This window comes from Natator depressus, chromosome 5, assembly GCF_965152275.1.
Source record: "Natator depressus isolate rNatDep1 chromosome 5, rNatDep2.hap1, whole genome shotgun sequence".
Lineage (NCBI taxonomy): Eukaryota > Metazoa > Chordata > Testudines > Cheloniidae > Natator > Natator depressus.
In genome coordinates, this window is record NC_134238.1 from 92957335 (window position 1) to 92971466 (window position 14132).

The 14132-nt window shown below is 39.9% G+C and overlaps 1 protein-coding gene across 2 annotated transcripts in view; it reads right to left on the minus strand.

Moving 5' to 3' along the window:
• PSAT1 (phosphoserine aminotransferase 1) overlaps window positions 1–14132 on the minus strand; it is a 97124-nt gene that overhangs the window by 41040 nt on the left and 41952 nt on the right. The gene's annotated exons all lie outside the window — the stretch shown is intronic.

Here is a 14132-nt window from a genome sequence, read left to right on the forward strand (position 1 = left end):
TGGGGAATCCATTTGAGGCAGAAGTTAATTCTGAGAGTGTCAGATCCTGTTCAAGTCTGTCCACTTCCAACATTGAGATCCTAGGAAGACCCTCAAGGAGCCACTGAGTTTCAGATAGATACAGAGGCTCTGCACATACAATTCTGAGAAAATATTCACAGCAAAGTTCCTAATCCCCACAGGATCTGAAAACACTAGGCCTGACAACACCTTACAGTGGCCAACAATCTTCTACTCCACGTGTTTCTTTTCCAGGCCAAAGAAAAATTGAGTAGGTCCCATTTGAGAAAGGCACTGAAATTGGAACCTAACCAGTGCACTCTGAACCTTGCTGCCCATCAGGTCCTGCAAGAGGTGTGTTTTATATTTCAGGTTCTCATGCAATCCAGCATCATTACTGCCATGAAAGGCTTTCAAGTTCCACAATCCCCAACTCTAACTCCTCTATACTCCAGCGAAGGCCCAGGGTTGTCTGCTGAGAGTATTGCTGACAAAAACATTTAATTATAACTTTACCCACCTCCCTTCCACAGTTGCCAACTTTCACGTGATAAATAAGCACCCCGACTTTCACAATAAGCCAAAAATCAAGCTAATCCCATTTCAAAACAAGCTAATCCCTAAGAACCTGAACACTCTATGTGACTAGATTCCCCTCGGCGTGCAGTCTGAGACTGTGGTGGGCCTGCTGTGCACCCCTGACTCTCTCTCCCCCCCTTGCCCCTTACCCCTGCTTGCTGGGAGCTGATAAAAAAAAAAAAAAAAGCAGCAGCAGCGACAAGCTACAAGCCAAAAACTAGCCAATAAGCATCTCAAAAGCCAATTAAGCTAAAAACAAGCCCAATTTCTGCATTTTTTCTGTGGGTTTGGCATGTCTGCTCCCTCCACTGCCTCAAGCAGTGGAAAACTTCCTTTGAAGCAAACCAGGCTCCCCCAAAATAATTGAAAGAATCACAAAAGTGAACATCCTGTGGAAGATGAGTGTTAAAATGCCAGTATGGATGACAGTCTTGCATAGAAGGAAGAGACAACACAAATAGACCAAACCATGATATGGAATTCTAGTAGTGACAGTACAACTAGAAAGCAAGTGAGACAAATTAAGAGTAAACACATAAAAACAATCCAAATGGGCCTTAAAGAAAGAGCTGGCACTCGCACTCAATCAGGTGTACTGCTGAGCAAACAGGTAAAAATGTATCCACACACCAATCAGCTCAGAAGCCTGTAAAAGAGTAGCAAGTCACTTAGCAAGACCGTGAATGAGATTCCAAATGATTCCTCTCCAGTCTCTCATTAAAAGTACAATTAAAATTCCCCTCCCCCCCGCCCCCCCAAAAAATAAAATATCACTTGTCAAACAATTTGTCAGAAGAGAACCCAAGCTCTGGGGGAAAAAACACTGTCTTTTCTACAATAGGAACATACACATTAATCAAAAAAAGATATTGCCCAGAAGTAGCTGAAAGTCAGTAAACGGCCTGCAACAACTTCCAGCACAATCACTGAATAAGACTTCACCTTGTCCATAAAGAAAATGGCAATCCCTGCACTTGCAGTGGACTCAAGACTCAGAAAAACCTTCCCTTTCCAATCAGCAAGCCAATTGATTTGGTTGCCTGCCTCTGTGTGAGTCTCCTGCAAAAAAGTAAAATGTCCATCTTTTTTTCCTGGGACAAGTACTCAAAGAGTATGATATGTTTTTTACTGTCTCTGTATCCATTCACATTCTGAGAGCCACATACAAAATTGTCCATCAGACAAGTACTCGTCAGAAAAAAATAAGCAAAAAAAAACTAGACACAGGAAAAGAGAGCACCAAAACCTCAGAGAAAAACACCAGCTTCTCCTATATCCATTAACCCCCAACATTTCCATTAATCAAAAAGACACGCACTTTGGTCATTGGTTTTTTCAATCTATACCACTTCTGTCTGTCAAACACAGGCAAATCGACATATCTCATAGTGTACTGAGCAGACAACAAAAACAGATTGAGATCAGGAAACCAAATATGCCACCTCTACTCCACATTTCCCCTTTGTCTCATCCAGAAACCTACTAATAGTATCTGGGGTATATCCCCCTTTAGGTGTTCAGGACCCAGAGAATCTGCGAGTTCATCATTCCCCACACTCTCAGACTCAGAATCACTACCAACCTTGAGGGGGGAGAGAGGGAGGACCTCAGAGAGACCAGAAGTAGGGGACTGCTGGGACAGACACAACAAAACTGCTACTTGAGAATTTTCCATGTCCCCAGCCATAGAACCACCCTCAGCAGCACCCTCAATGGTGTGCTTCCCAACTGCACTAACCAAACAAGCCCGCTTCACAACACCTTCAGAAACTGCCACCCTCTGTGTCTTAAAGGGCCATTTTTTTGCTTTAGGGCTTTGCCAGAACGCCAGAGTCCTCAGCCAAGACTGAGGATTCCATAGCAACAGGCTCAGACTCCATTTTGCAGTCAGGCTCAGGCTGAGAGACAGCTGAGTCAGGAACCACAGAACCAGTAATACCATCTCCACCAGGTGGTAAAGGGGGCACTCACCCCACCCCACTCCGAACCAACATCCCCAGTGACATCTAGAGCCTGCCACAGCCACCCCATCCTGTACTTTACTCTCAGAAACCCCCACATTCCCAGGCACAGGGTCACCATTCCCAAGGGAAGCCTGCCTCTTCTTAGGGCACTGATTAACCAAATGTGTCAGAGTCCCACAAGGAAAACAGCCCATGTCCTAGTGACAACAAACACAATACAGTCACACTCCCCAGTCCTCTACTTCAGGGAAACTTTCAATACTTTGGAAACATCATTTTGTATCCTAGAAACCTACCTATAAAAGGACAAGACATGCCAAATCTCCGGGGCTTTACCACCCAAAGGAATCCTCCTAACAGAGCTAATGATCTTACCATAACTTGCCAGGTCTCTAGCCAGCTAATGTTCCTCCTTTTTTATGAAATATGTAAATATTGTGACTTTAACAGCGTGTGTTGAGAGGAGCACAACAGGGATAAAATCACCTCACAGAACAATCCCCTCCATACACCTGCTCAACAAGACTAAGGTGGCAACAAACACAGCAGCCTTGCTTGTGGGGGAGGCACAACTCACATGTTGAAACCCAGTCACCTTTCCCACAGCTCCTCCACAGAGGCAGAATCTGGAGGCAAAATCCACAATCCATGGCAATGGGTTATACCCTGAGAATCCACAAAAAATGAGGTCTCTATCCCCATGGGCTGATCATGCTGGCCCAGATGGCAGACAAAAGCCTGCTAAAACAAAAGAAATCCTGAAGTTAAACCCACAACAACCACAAAACTAAAACACATAAAAACAAAATCCCATTGCGCCAACAGAAAGAAACACAGAGAGAACAGCAAAGCACATTCATTCTCAGACTCACTCCCAAACACTCCCACAATCCTAAGAGAGAGATTTAGTGCTGGTAAAAAGTGACAGCGCTAGAAACTGAAGAGCTATTTTTATCAAAAGGAATGATACAGGTAGCAGGGAAATGTTCTTATTTTCTTAAGCCATCCTACTGATGTGTTTTAACTATGACCTGGAGTGACCACCTCTCAGGACAGAGAATTACTCGGTCACCATGCCCATTATATCCTATAGCATCTGTGATTATGACTTTTGTTCATATGGTCCAGGTATTGCAGTCAGCTGCTCACTCAGAAAAAGACAAAACATGGTGATAAATGCTGACCTGTACTGGAGTTGGACTCATGGCCTAGAGGTGAAGAGTTCTGTATCTTAGTTCCAGTCCTGTGAGCCATCTAGTCCCACCCACCTCTTCCAGCAGCACAGAGGTTAATTCTAATACCTCCATTTCTTCATCCTCGGCTTTTGAATATTATTCATGTCCTTGGGTGTGAAAACAGGATGAAACTCTTAAAAGACTTATGCAACTGGAATCCCCAAAACTGTCTTGACAACTGCTTAAGGAATAAGTAAAAAGAGCTTTAGACTGCTCTTGCCTAGTTCTAAATATGATGAATTATACTATTCACACAATTCCTGCACAAGAAGTTATAAGAAATCAGTTTAGGAGTCTCCTATCTGAGGAAGGCAATCTCAACCTGAAAGTGCAAATATGTCAAATTTTTAAGATGTGTTTCAGAAGTATTGTTTGTGAAAAGGCTGCAACATTCCATTTCCAGCCCCACCCCAAAATATTAACTGAATTCTACAACAAATACAACAAATTCACATTTACAAAAGATTATCATCGGACAAAATAATGCATTCCAGGCCACAAGAGATCTTTTTCCACACCGCAGATCTCTAAGGCACCTGGTACACTCAGAACACTCTGATATCAGTGAACCTGATTGTGTTGCTCTTCCATTCAGCTAGAATGGGCTAGTGCTCCTAAGGCAATTTTAGACTATATTGCTAAAACCTTCTCTTCTGTCTCATTTCTGCATGACTAGTAGCCAGGGAAATGAAGAGTGAGGAACACAGGGCACAGTTGTTATAATTAGAGGAGCTGCAGTAAAGATGCGACCCACAGCTACTGGCTGTGTCTACATTAGCATTTTTTTAATGTTTCCCACTGTTGCAATGGCAATGGCTTTGGTGCAGCTCCACTGGCATTTCCATCATCATTTTGTCTAGATCTACTCTGAGTTGAAACAATGGTTAAAATGCCTGAGGTCCCCAGCAGCCTGTCTATGTTAGCACTACCACAGGCAGAGCGGCACCAATGCCAGTGCAACAGTGATACATTTTAAGAAAAAGTCTAGTCTAAACAAGGCCACTGCATCTGCCAATTACCCATAACAGCCCTGTTCCTGCTGGGCTGGGAACCATCTTCAGAAACTATTTAAAACTCTGCTTAAGTAGTGTGCCAGCAAAAATGGCTTCTAACACAGCTCAGCTGGTCAGTGAGGTTAGGGCCAAACCATTTTCTGTTTTAAAAATATACTTGGTTTAGAAAAAAGGCCTATGTATTTAATGCCTCTAGAATGGACAACTGCAACACATTCTATCAGGGCTCACTCTAAATGTCCCCTGAATGCTGCACGTGTGCGCCCCAAGTCCAGTTAGCTTATTGGGTACCACCAGCCAGTGGGTATTTTCATAAAACCTATAGAAATATATCCTTTTTAATAGCATGAAAATTGGCCATGTTTCATGCTGCTTAAAATAGACAGTGTGATATAGTGTTATAGTTTTATTACATTTCCATATATTATATGCAGCCATCTAGGATTTAGATATAGATCTCCTACATAGCTCCTTGATGCAGTGTGGAAGTGTTATTCATCTAGTTATAGATAAAAAGAAAAGGAGTACTTGTGGCACCTGAGAGACTAACCAATTTATTTGAGCATAAGCTTTCGTGAGCTCCAGCTCACTTCATCGGATGCATACTGTGGAAAATGTAGAAGATTTTTTTATACACACAAAGCATGAAAAAATACCTCCCCCCACCCCACTCTCCTGCTGGTAATAGCTTATCTAAAGTGACCACTCTCCTTACAATGTGTATGATAATCAAGGTTACCAGAAATCCTGGATTTGTGCTGGAAATGGCCCAACTTGATTAACATATACATTGTAAGGAGAGTGATCACTTTAGATAAGCTATTACCAGCAGGACAGTGGCGTGGGGGGAGGTATTTTTTCATGCTTTGTGTGTATAAAAAGATCTTCTACACTTTGCACAGTATGCATCCGATGAAGTGAGCTGTAGCTCACAAAAGCTTATGCTCAAATAAATTGGTTAGTCTCTAAGGTGCCACAAGTACTCCTTTCCTTTTTGCGAATACAGACTAACACGGCTGTTACTCTGAAACCTGTAGTTATAGATAATGGTAGTATAAGGAAGGCTGGATAATTTCAAGGGAGTGGAATATAGAACCTTTCACCTAAGTTTGACTCCATCTCAGGCAGTAGTGACAAAAAATTGCTGAACCCATTCCTCTTGGTGAAGTACGCTTTCAAAGACTTTAACATACTTTGAAACATTAACCCTATGCAGCAACCTTTGTATATATTTTCCCCCTCCTTGTAACAGTATTTGTTAGCAATTTATCTGTAAGTTTTGTCTACAGGTATAAACACAAATATTGTTGAAATGGCAACTGGTGTGCTGAAACCACCATCACCACTGCTTATTCCACTATTCACATCTGTCTTGCTGTTTTTGTGCTTTCTCTCTATCTCTGTTATATCCAGATGTTTTCTCTGATTTAAAACTTAGACTGCAAGCTTTTTTGGGCTAGGATCTTTCTCCTTGTTATATGTTTGTACAGTGCCTAGCACAATGGGGTTTCCAGGTGCTACCAAAATAATAATAATAGTTATTAATAAATAATAATTAGAAATAGATACTAAGAGGAATGAAAAATTGCAAAGAATCTGGCTGAAACACCTAACAACTCTCCTGAACGATCCTCACCTAAGAAAAGAAAGAAGCCTATGAATTACAGACCAATCGTGGGTTTACCAACTATGTGGAAACTTCTCATGGCAATTCTGGCAAAGGTGATCTGGGTAGCGCTAGCTCACAATGGAATGCTGCCTATGGACCAAAAAAGCTGCACAGTAAACACAAAAGGGACAAAAGATCACAAAAGATGCAAAACAAAACAAAAAAAGAATAATTTAGGGATAGGGTGGCTAAATGACCAAAAAGCATATGACAGCATCCCATATTCATCGAGATACTGAAAATGCACAAGTTTCCTCCAAAGATCATTTCCTTTCTGCAACAATTTATAGTTAACTGGAACGCTTGACTCTATCTGGAAGGGCCTCTCATTGATGAGGTCCAAATTAAAAGAGGAATCTTTCAATGGGATTTCTTATCACCAGTTCTCAGTGAGGTAAATTGTTGTTATCATATCAGCAAAGAGCAACTACCACTTGTTATGCATAGATTATCTGAAATTATATGAATGGTCATAAAATGAGTTACAGAGATTGGTGATGTGTAGAAAAGTTTGGTGAAGATATAAAGATATGGGTTGGTTTGGCTAAATGTGAATTGGCATCTGTAAAGAGGGGCAAACTAGTACATCAGATGGCATACCAGTTAACAAAGGTATTATTAAGATATCCCTACAATAGCTTAGAATCTTGAAACTGATGGAGTCAGAATATAAGAAAGTCAAAAAAGAACTATTCTAAGGACAAAACTCAACTAGAAGTCTTTCATCCGAACCATTAATATGTGGGTGATACCAGTAGTATGGTACACCACCAGAGTGATCAAGTGGAATCAAGAGGAGAAGAGAAGATCTGACCTCCAAACAAGGAAGCTCCTGGAGATACACAGAGTAACAACTAATAGTCAAGAGGTGGACTCTTGACTAAGGCTGTACATCTGACAATTCAAAGGAGTTTTGCTATCTGTGGAAGAAGCAACTGATAATGAAGAATATAAAAATAAAATGTATGAGGAGTCAGCCAGAGTAAAAGATCATCTGATCACGATAACAAGCAGCAACCAATTGTGCATCCTTGTGCAAGAAAGCATAAAAGAAAGGAGAAATCAAATAGCCAAAAACAGGCTCAAAAGATTTGCACAGAAATCAGTGCAAGGACAGTGGTGGAGAAAGATTGAACGCATTGGTGATCCCAAGTAAACAAACTCATGGCTTTTAGAAGGATAATTCAAAAGAGAGACAGAGCCTCATTATGAGTGCACAAGAGCAGTTCTTAAGGCTTAATTTCGTTCAAAACAAAACTGTCTGAAAGAACGGCTCCACAAACTGCAGAATGTGTTTCAAAAAGGAAGAAGATGGTGGAACATGTGTTGAGTGCCTGCAGGAGCCTGGCTGGGAGAAAACATATGAACAAACACAATGTGGCCACCAAGTGTCTCTACTGGAGCCTTAGAAGCAAATACTGTACTGATTTAAACTAACTATGCAATATTATGACCACTGAATTTGAGCCAGTAGCTTTCCCCTTTTTATACTTAAAGATCTTGTATGTTGTGAAGGCTATTTGTTTTTTAAAAAAAAAATCCTCATGATGTAATACTGAAAGAGAACAACAACACAACAATAATAACAATCATCCTCTAGTAGCTGTTTGATGGCCAGTGTAAAGTGAATTGGCTGGCTTCAGCAAAGTTCCTAGCAAACAAGCGTCCACATCACATGTTGTTGTGATCACTAATCACTAATTAGCACCCTTGTTGTTCTCAGCAGAAAGGCCAACAAATGAATGAACCAGCACAGAGGGTAAACTTCCCTAGGAATATTCCACAGAGTCAGGACTGACTCACTTTGGCCGAGCAGTGTGGGAAAGCTTGCCATGCTGCTGGACCTATTCCATGGAAAAATGGGGTGTCAGTCTTCAGAGCTGGAAATCTGTCAAGTTTCCTGGGCACTTCCTTCAATAAAAATCAGAAAAGCGCAAATGACAACAAAGAGAGAGAGTACTGTTTGATCATGTTGTATACCATGAAAATATAGGGGGGCTTTAAAAAGTGAATCTCTACACTACCTGTTTGTTGAGACTTCTTAAGATATATTCATTGGAAAACACTACACACACACACAAAGAGTTACACTGAAAACAAAAGAATTACATATAACCAGACCTGGCTGCAATAAGAGATTAAAAAATGCTGGTCTGATGGAATGTGACTCTCATCTACTGGCAAAAGTTACTTCAGTGCTACCCATTTCCAGTGTGTGGGAGGGAAGGTTGTTTCTGATTCTAGTTTAAGAAATTGGCTCTTACTCCATTGGTGCTAATTAGTCAAAAAGGCGGGTTGTTTCTTAATGCTGCTTTGTGATTCTGAGAATATTCTTGTCAGTTTAGAAAACAATAAAATACATGACCAAGAGTACACCTACATGACTTGTAAATTACATTTCTTTTGTAGTAGCCATGTTATATAAAGTCATACTAATCCTATACTGGCTCTTCTTTGATGTCTGATATTTGAATGGCTAAGGGAAAATAGAAGACTCAGTGCCCTGCATAGTTAGCTCTCATTTTAACCAAGTGTTTGTCTCCCTCTTGTGTCCTTAGCCTATACTTAACACCAAATTCTTTAGACAGCAAAAAGTGGATTAAGCTCTATAATTTAATGTTTACAGAAAGAGCTCAACACTGTTTTTAAAACCAAATGCAAAACATTAATCAAACTCAAACTCTACTTTCTCTGGGAAGTATTCATTTAAGTCTGATAAGATCAGGTCAGAATAAATTGCAAACCAGACTGAACAGAATCAATGCAGTAGCTTTGTGATTGCCAGACTAAAAGATTCAAGATTGATTTTTCCCTCCCACTAAAATATTACAGTATTTCAGGCTACCAAGAAATGATATATGCATTTTGCAATAACTTATGTAGCCAAGATCTCTCTTTTAACAGCCTCACAGATAGCTGAATTTGCATGATCTCATCAAGCAATGACTTTTAAAAACATTAACCTCAGAAAAGAGGAAATGATTAATGCAAAGCATCAATATAACTAATAGTAGCATGAAATATATCAAGTCAAATCTTAAACTAATCAATTATTAAATTCGGAAACATCGGCAGTACAGTTCTTTTTTTATTTCCAAAGAGAATGTAGGGATTAAGGGGTGGATGTACAGAGGTGGTGCATGTCATCTATCCTTCAATTCATTCAATAATAAGAAAACTCCATTAATGAAGCTGTTTCATATTGTGAGGGGCCTCCAAAGGTATTGCACTCAAAATTTAACCCCATTTTATTTTTCATTTGTTTTCATATATTAACCAGTCTGCTAATACTAACCTCTGTGCAAAGCAAACTAATTTTTAATTCTATGGGGTTTGATTTGCCCCAATATGAAGGAAATTCCAAAATCAAGAATCTCTCTCTCTCTCTCTCCAGAAAGTAAAATCCCTTGTTTATGTACGTTTATAGAAACCCTGAGTACACAAGCTTTCCACAGTCTCTATCTCTAAAATACCCCAACTTGGAATGCACAACTTCTCGTTTACAAGCTTTTGAACTGTTTGGGTTTGGGAAAAAACAATATTACACAAAAATACAGTAACAATGCTATATCTAAATATAACTACATTTTTCAGATGAGCTTTGAAAATCTCTACAAGAGAGACCTTTCCCAATGTATTGCAGAAGAATGAACATTATACATAACAGGAGCATGCAGCCAATCTGGAAATAATGAAGGATGGCTCCTGCTGAGCTACCATATGTTTCAAATTACAACAAACTTGGAACAAAAGCACAAAACCTTCTAAAGCATAACAAGGTATATTATCTGTCTTTCAGAGAGATCTAGCTTGATCCATATCTCCCTGACTTGCTATAACCCCACCTCTTCTATAACATCTAATCCAATCTTCCATGTCTCTTTGCTGTTAACTAGATGTGCCTTTCCTGTCAAAAATGAAGACTTGAGGCCAAATTCTTTTCTGAGTCAAAAAGAGCCAACAAGGTTACAAAAATATAATTGAAGGCAGAATCTGACCCAATTATTTTAATAAACTGACATCTTAATGCTGGAAAATCCCACCAGCATCTATATATCTAAAGTATGAAACTCTACTTATCACAGGGGTATCTCTCTGTCACCCTGGGAAGATCTTGGATACTTTTGCTCCCATTTCTTTCACCATTCCCTGACTACCAGAGCAAGCCCAGGAGAATCTGCCAGTTAATTACTGCTCTTGTAATTTGACCTAACAGACCAAGCTGGATACTGAACCACAAGTTCCCCAGGTATGAAACAATCTAATCTTGAAGGCAACCTGAAAATAGATTTATTTAACACACACAATCCTCTCTACAAGATGGACATTAAACCTTGTTGTCATGAGTGACCTAAGAGACATCAGTCTATTATAAAACACTTAGGGGTACATTCCCGAAACATTGTGTGTTGCTTTTAGTTGTACGGTCTTCCTTATAGTCAATGAGCCACTTTCTGATCTCCCTTAAAACAGTGAACTCCCATTGACTTGAATGGAGTTTCACACAACTCTATGAAAATGTACCCTCAATCCTTACTACATTCCCACCATTCCAAATAATACAAATGACAGGACTTTGCGCATTCTCAGAGTTTGCAAACCCATCTACTTTGTTGGGAGGAAGTTGCAGATTTCCCAAATTAACAAACCATTCTTTTCTAGGTTTCAGAGTAGCAGCCGTATTAGTCTGTATCCGCAAAAAGAACAGGAGTACTTGTGGCACCTTAGCGACTAACAAATTTATTTGAGCATAAGCTTTCATGAGCTACAGCTCACTTCATCGGATGCATGCAGTGGAAAATACAGTAGGGGGATTTTATATACAAAGAGAACATGAAACAATGGGTGTTACCATACACACTGTAACAAGAGTGATCGGGTAAGGTGAGCTATTACCAGCAGGAGAGTGGGGGGGAACCAACATGGGGAAATAGTTTTACTTTGTGTAATGACACATCCACTCGCAGTCTTTATTCAAGCCTAAGGTAATTGTATCCAGTTTGCAAATTAATTCCAATTCAGCAGTCTCTCATTGGAGTCTGTTTTTGAAGTTTTTTTGTTGAAGAATTGCCACTTTTAGGTCTGTAATCGAGTGACCAAAGAGATTGAAGTGTTCTCCGACTGGTTTTTGAATGTTATAATTCTTGACGTCTGATTTGTGTCCATTTATTCTTTTACATAGAGACCATCCAGTTTGGTGAATGTACATGGCAGAGGGGCATTGCTGGCACATGATGGGATATATTACTTTGGTAGATGTGCAGGTGAACGAGCCTCTGATAGCGTGGCTGATGTGATTTGGCCTTATGATGGTGTCCCCTGAATAGATATGTGGACACAGTTGGCAACGGGCTTTGTTGCAAGGATAGGTTCCTGGGTTAGTGGTTTTGTTGTGTGGTATGTGGTTGCTGGTGAGTATCTGCTTCAGGTTGGGGGGTTGTCTGTAAGCAAGGACTGGCCTGTCTCCCAAGATCTGTGAGAATGATGGGTCGTCCTTCAGGATAGGTTGTAGATCCTTGATGATGCGCTGGAGAGGTTTTAGTTGGGGGCTGAAGGTGACGGCTAGTGGCGTTCTGTTATTTTCTTTGTTGGGCCTGTCCTGTAGTAGGTAACTTCTGGGTACTCTTCTGGCTTTGTCAATCTGTTTCTTCACTTCAGCAGGTGGGTATTGTAGTTGTAAGAACACTTGATAGAGATCTTGTAGGTGTTTGTCTCTGTCTGAGGGGTTGGAGCCAAAAGGAACTGTACGCCATGTCTTAAAGATAGAATAATGCGTATTCACCAGACTTGCTGAAGCAGATGTCCTCTATATACTGTATTTGTGTTACAATTTTTCTCTCTCACCCCTTCCTTCCTTGTTTTTTCACAGTCTCTCCTAGGCAGAGTGGCAAATCCAATAACATTCAAGTTCCAATTGAATGTTTAAACCTGTGTTGAGTGGAATGGAAATTAGGGATAATTCTCCTCTCTGTATGCAGTATTTCACTCATCCCCAATGTAGACAGTGAAAATAATAGAATATTTAATGGGGAGAGACACATACCTTTTGGAACTCTGTCTCTGGTACAAGGAAAAGCTTTTGACTCCCAGAGTTCTTTCATTTGGCCCATCTAATAGCATATGAGATATGGCCCACATTGAAAGTCTGGGGCCAAAATCTGCAGTTACAGCAATCACACTTTGACCTTCATTGAGGATTTTACCTGAGTAAGAACTGTAGTATTTGGCCCATAATAAAAAATAGGGTCCAGTCTGCATATTACTGAAAAAAGGGAAGACACAATTGGGAGCTTTTGTCTTCCATTAGATGTATTAATTCACATACAGGTAGACAAGACAAGCTTTCAACTATTGTAGACAGCACACTGAAAGAGGACCAGTAATTTCATTGTTTGTGGTAATCTTGTCTCCTATAATATCCAGCTACTGATAGTTTGAACAAATTGGAATAATCCATTCTCCATGTTCTGGATCTGGAGCTTTGGGCAGCTACCCAGATATCAACTAAACCCTTAAAATCTCTCTCTTTTTTTTTCACAAACTAGTTATGATACATAACATATAGGCTGATAATGATAAATTGGAGGAATGATTGGGAACAGTTTATTACCCTTTTCCTTGAAAGAAAATGACCAATCTGGTTAACACAATCTTATATCACCACAGTGTGGCCAAGATTGGCCACTCGTCTTCTAACTGGTACCCATTCCTGTTCTTTTCTACCTCTTTGTCTGAAGTTAGATTGTGAGCTCCTCAGGACAGGACCATCTATTCTTTTCTGCTTGAAAAGCTCATAGCATGTAATGGCCATGCCAGAAACAAATTATAAATAAGTGCAGATTCTTTAAAAATTACTTGTTATCCTCATAATCCAGACAAAAATTTCAATATTTCCAGCCTTCAACAGCAATAATGGTACAGAAAAGGTTTTATAGTACAAGAACAAGAGAAAACCCAAGGAAACTGAAAGGAAATGTATTTCAAAATGATGAAATTAAGTCATTTCTTTTGTAATGCATAATAAACCTGTGGAACTCACTGACACAATATAACAATGAGATAAAGATCTTACTGAAATACAAAAAGGAAAAAAAAACAGAGCAATTACATGATTAGAATGTCAAGCTACTAGCCAGGACAAATATTTATAAGGAAGACCAACCTACATGCTTCAAGACATGTCAGCCACAGCTGCCTGGGTTTAGGAGGAAACGTCCTGTACAGGAATGTTAATGTACATTTGTCCTTTATAGCCCTGATGGAGCAAACCACTTAATCACATGCTTACTGTCAAGCACATGCTTAAGTTCTACTGAAGAATGTGATTGTGTGCTTTGATTAATGAGTTCTAAGGAAGGGTTACACATTGCTTAGGAACATCTGATCCTGGCCACAGCCAGATACAAAGTACTAGACTGGATGGGTCACCAGTCTCATCCAGTATAGCAAATCCTGTGGTCCGGTAAGACCACTCAGCACCCAACAGAATTATTAACCACAGCCAAATCAGACAAGTTTACTGAATCTGTAGTTTAAGAAATTTAAAAGGCAAATAGTAAGTAATGACCTTTAAAAATCACTAAGAAAGGTTTTGATGGTCACATATCCATTTACATTGGAATTAGCTACCAAGCCTTCTTTTTTATGAGAAATGTTTAATTGATCTTTATTG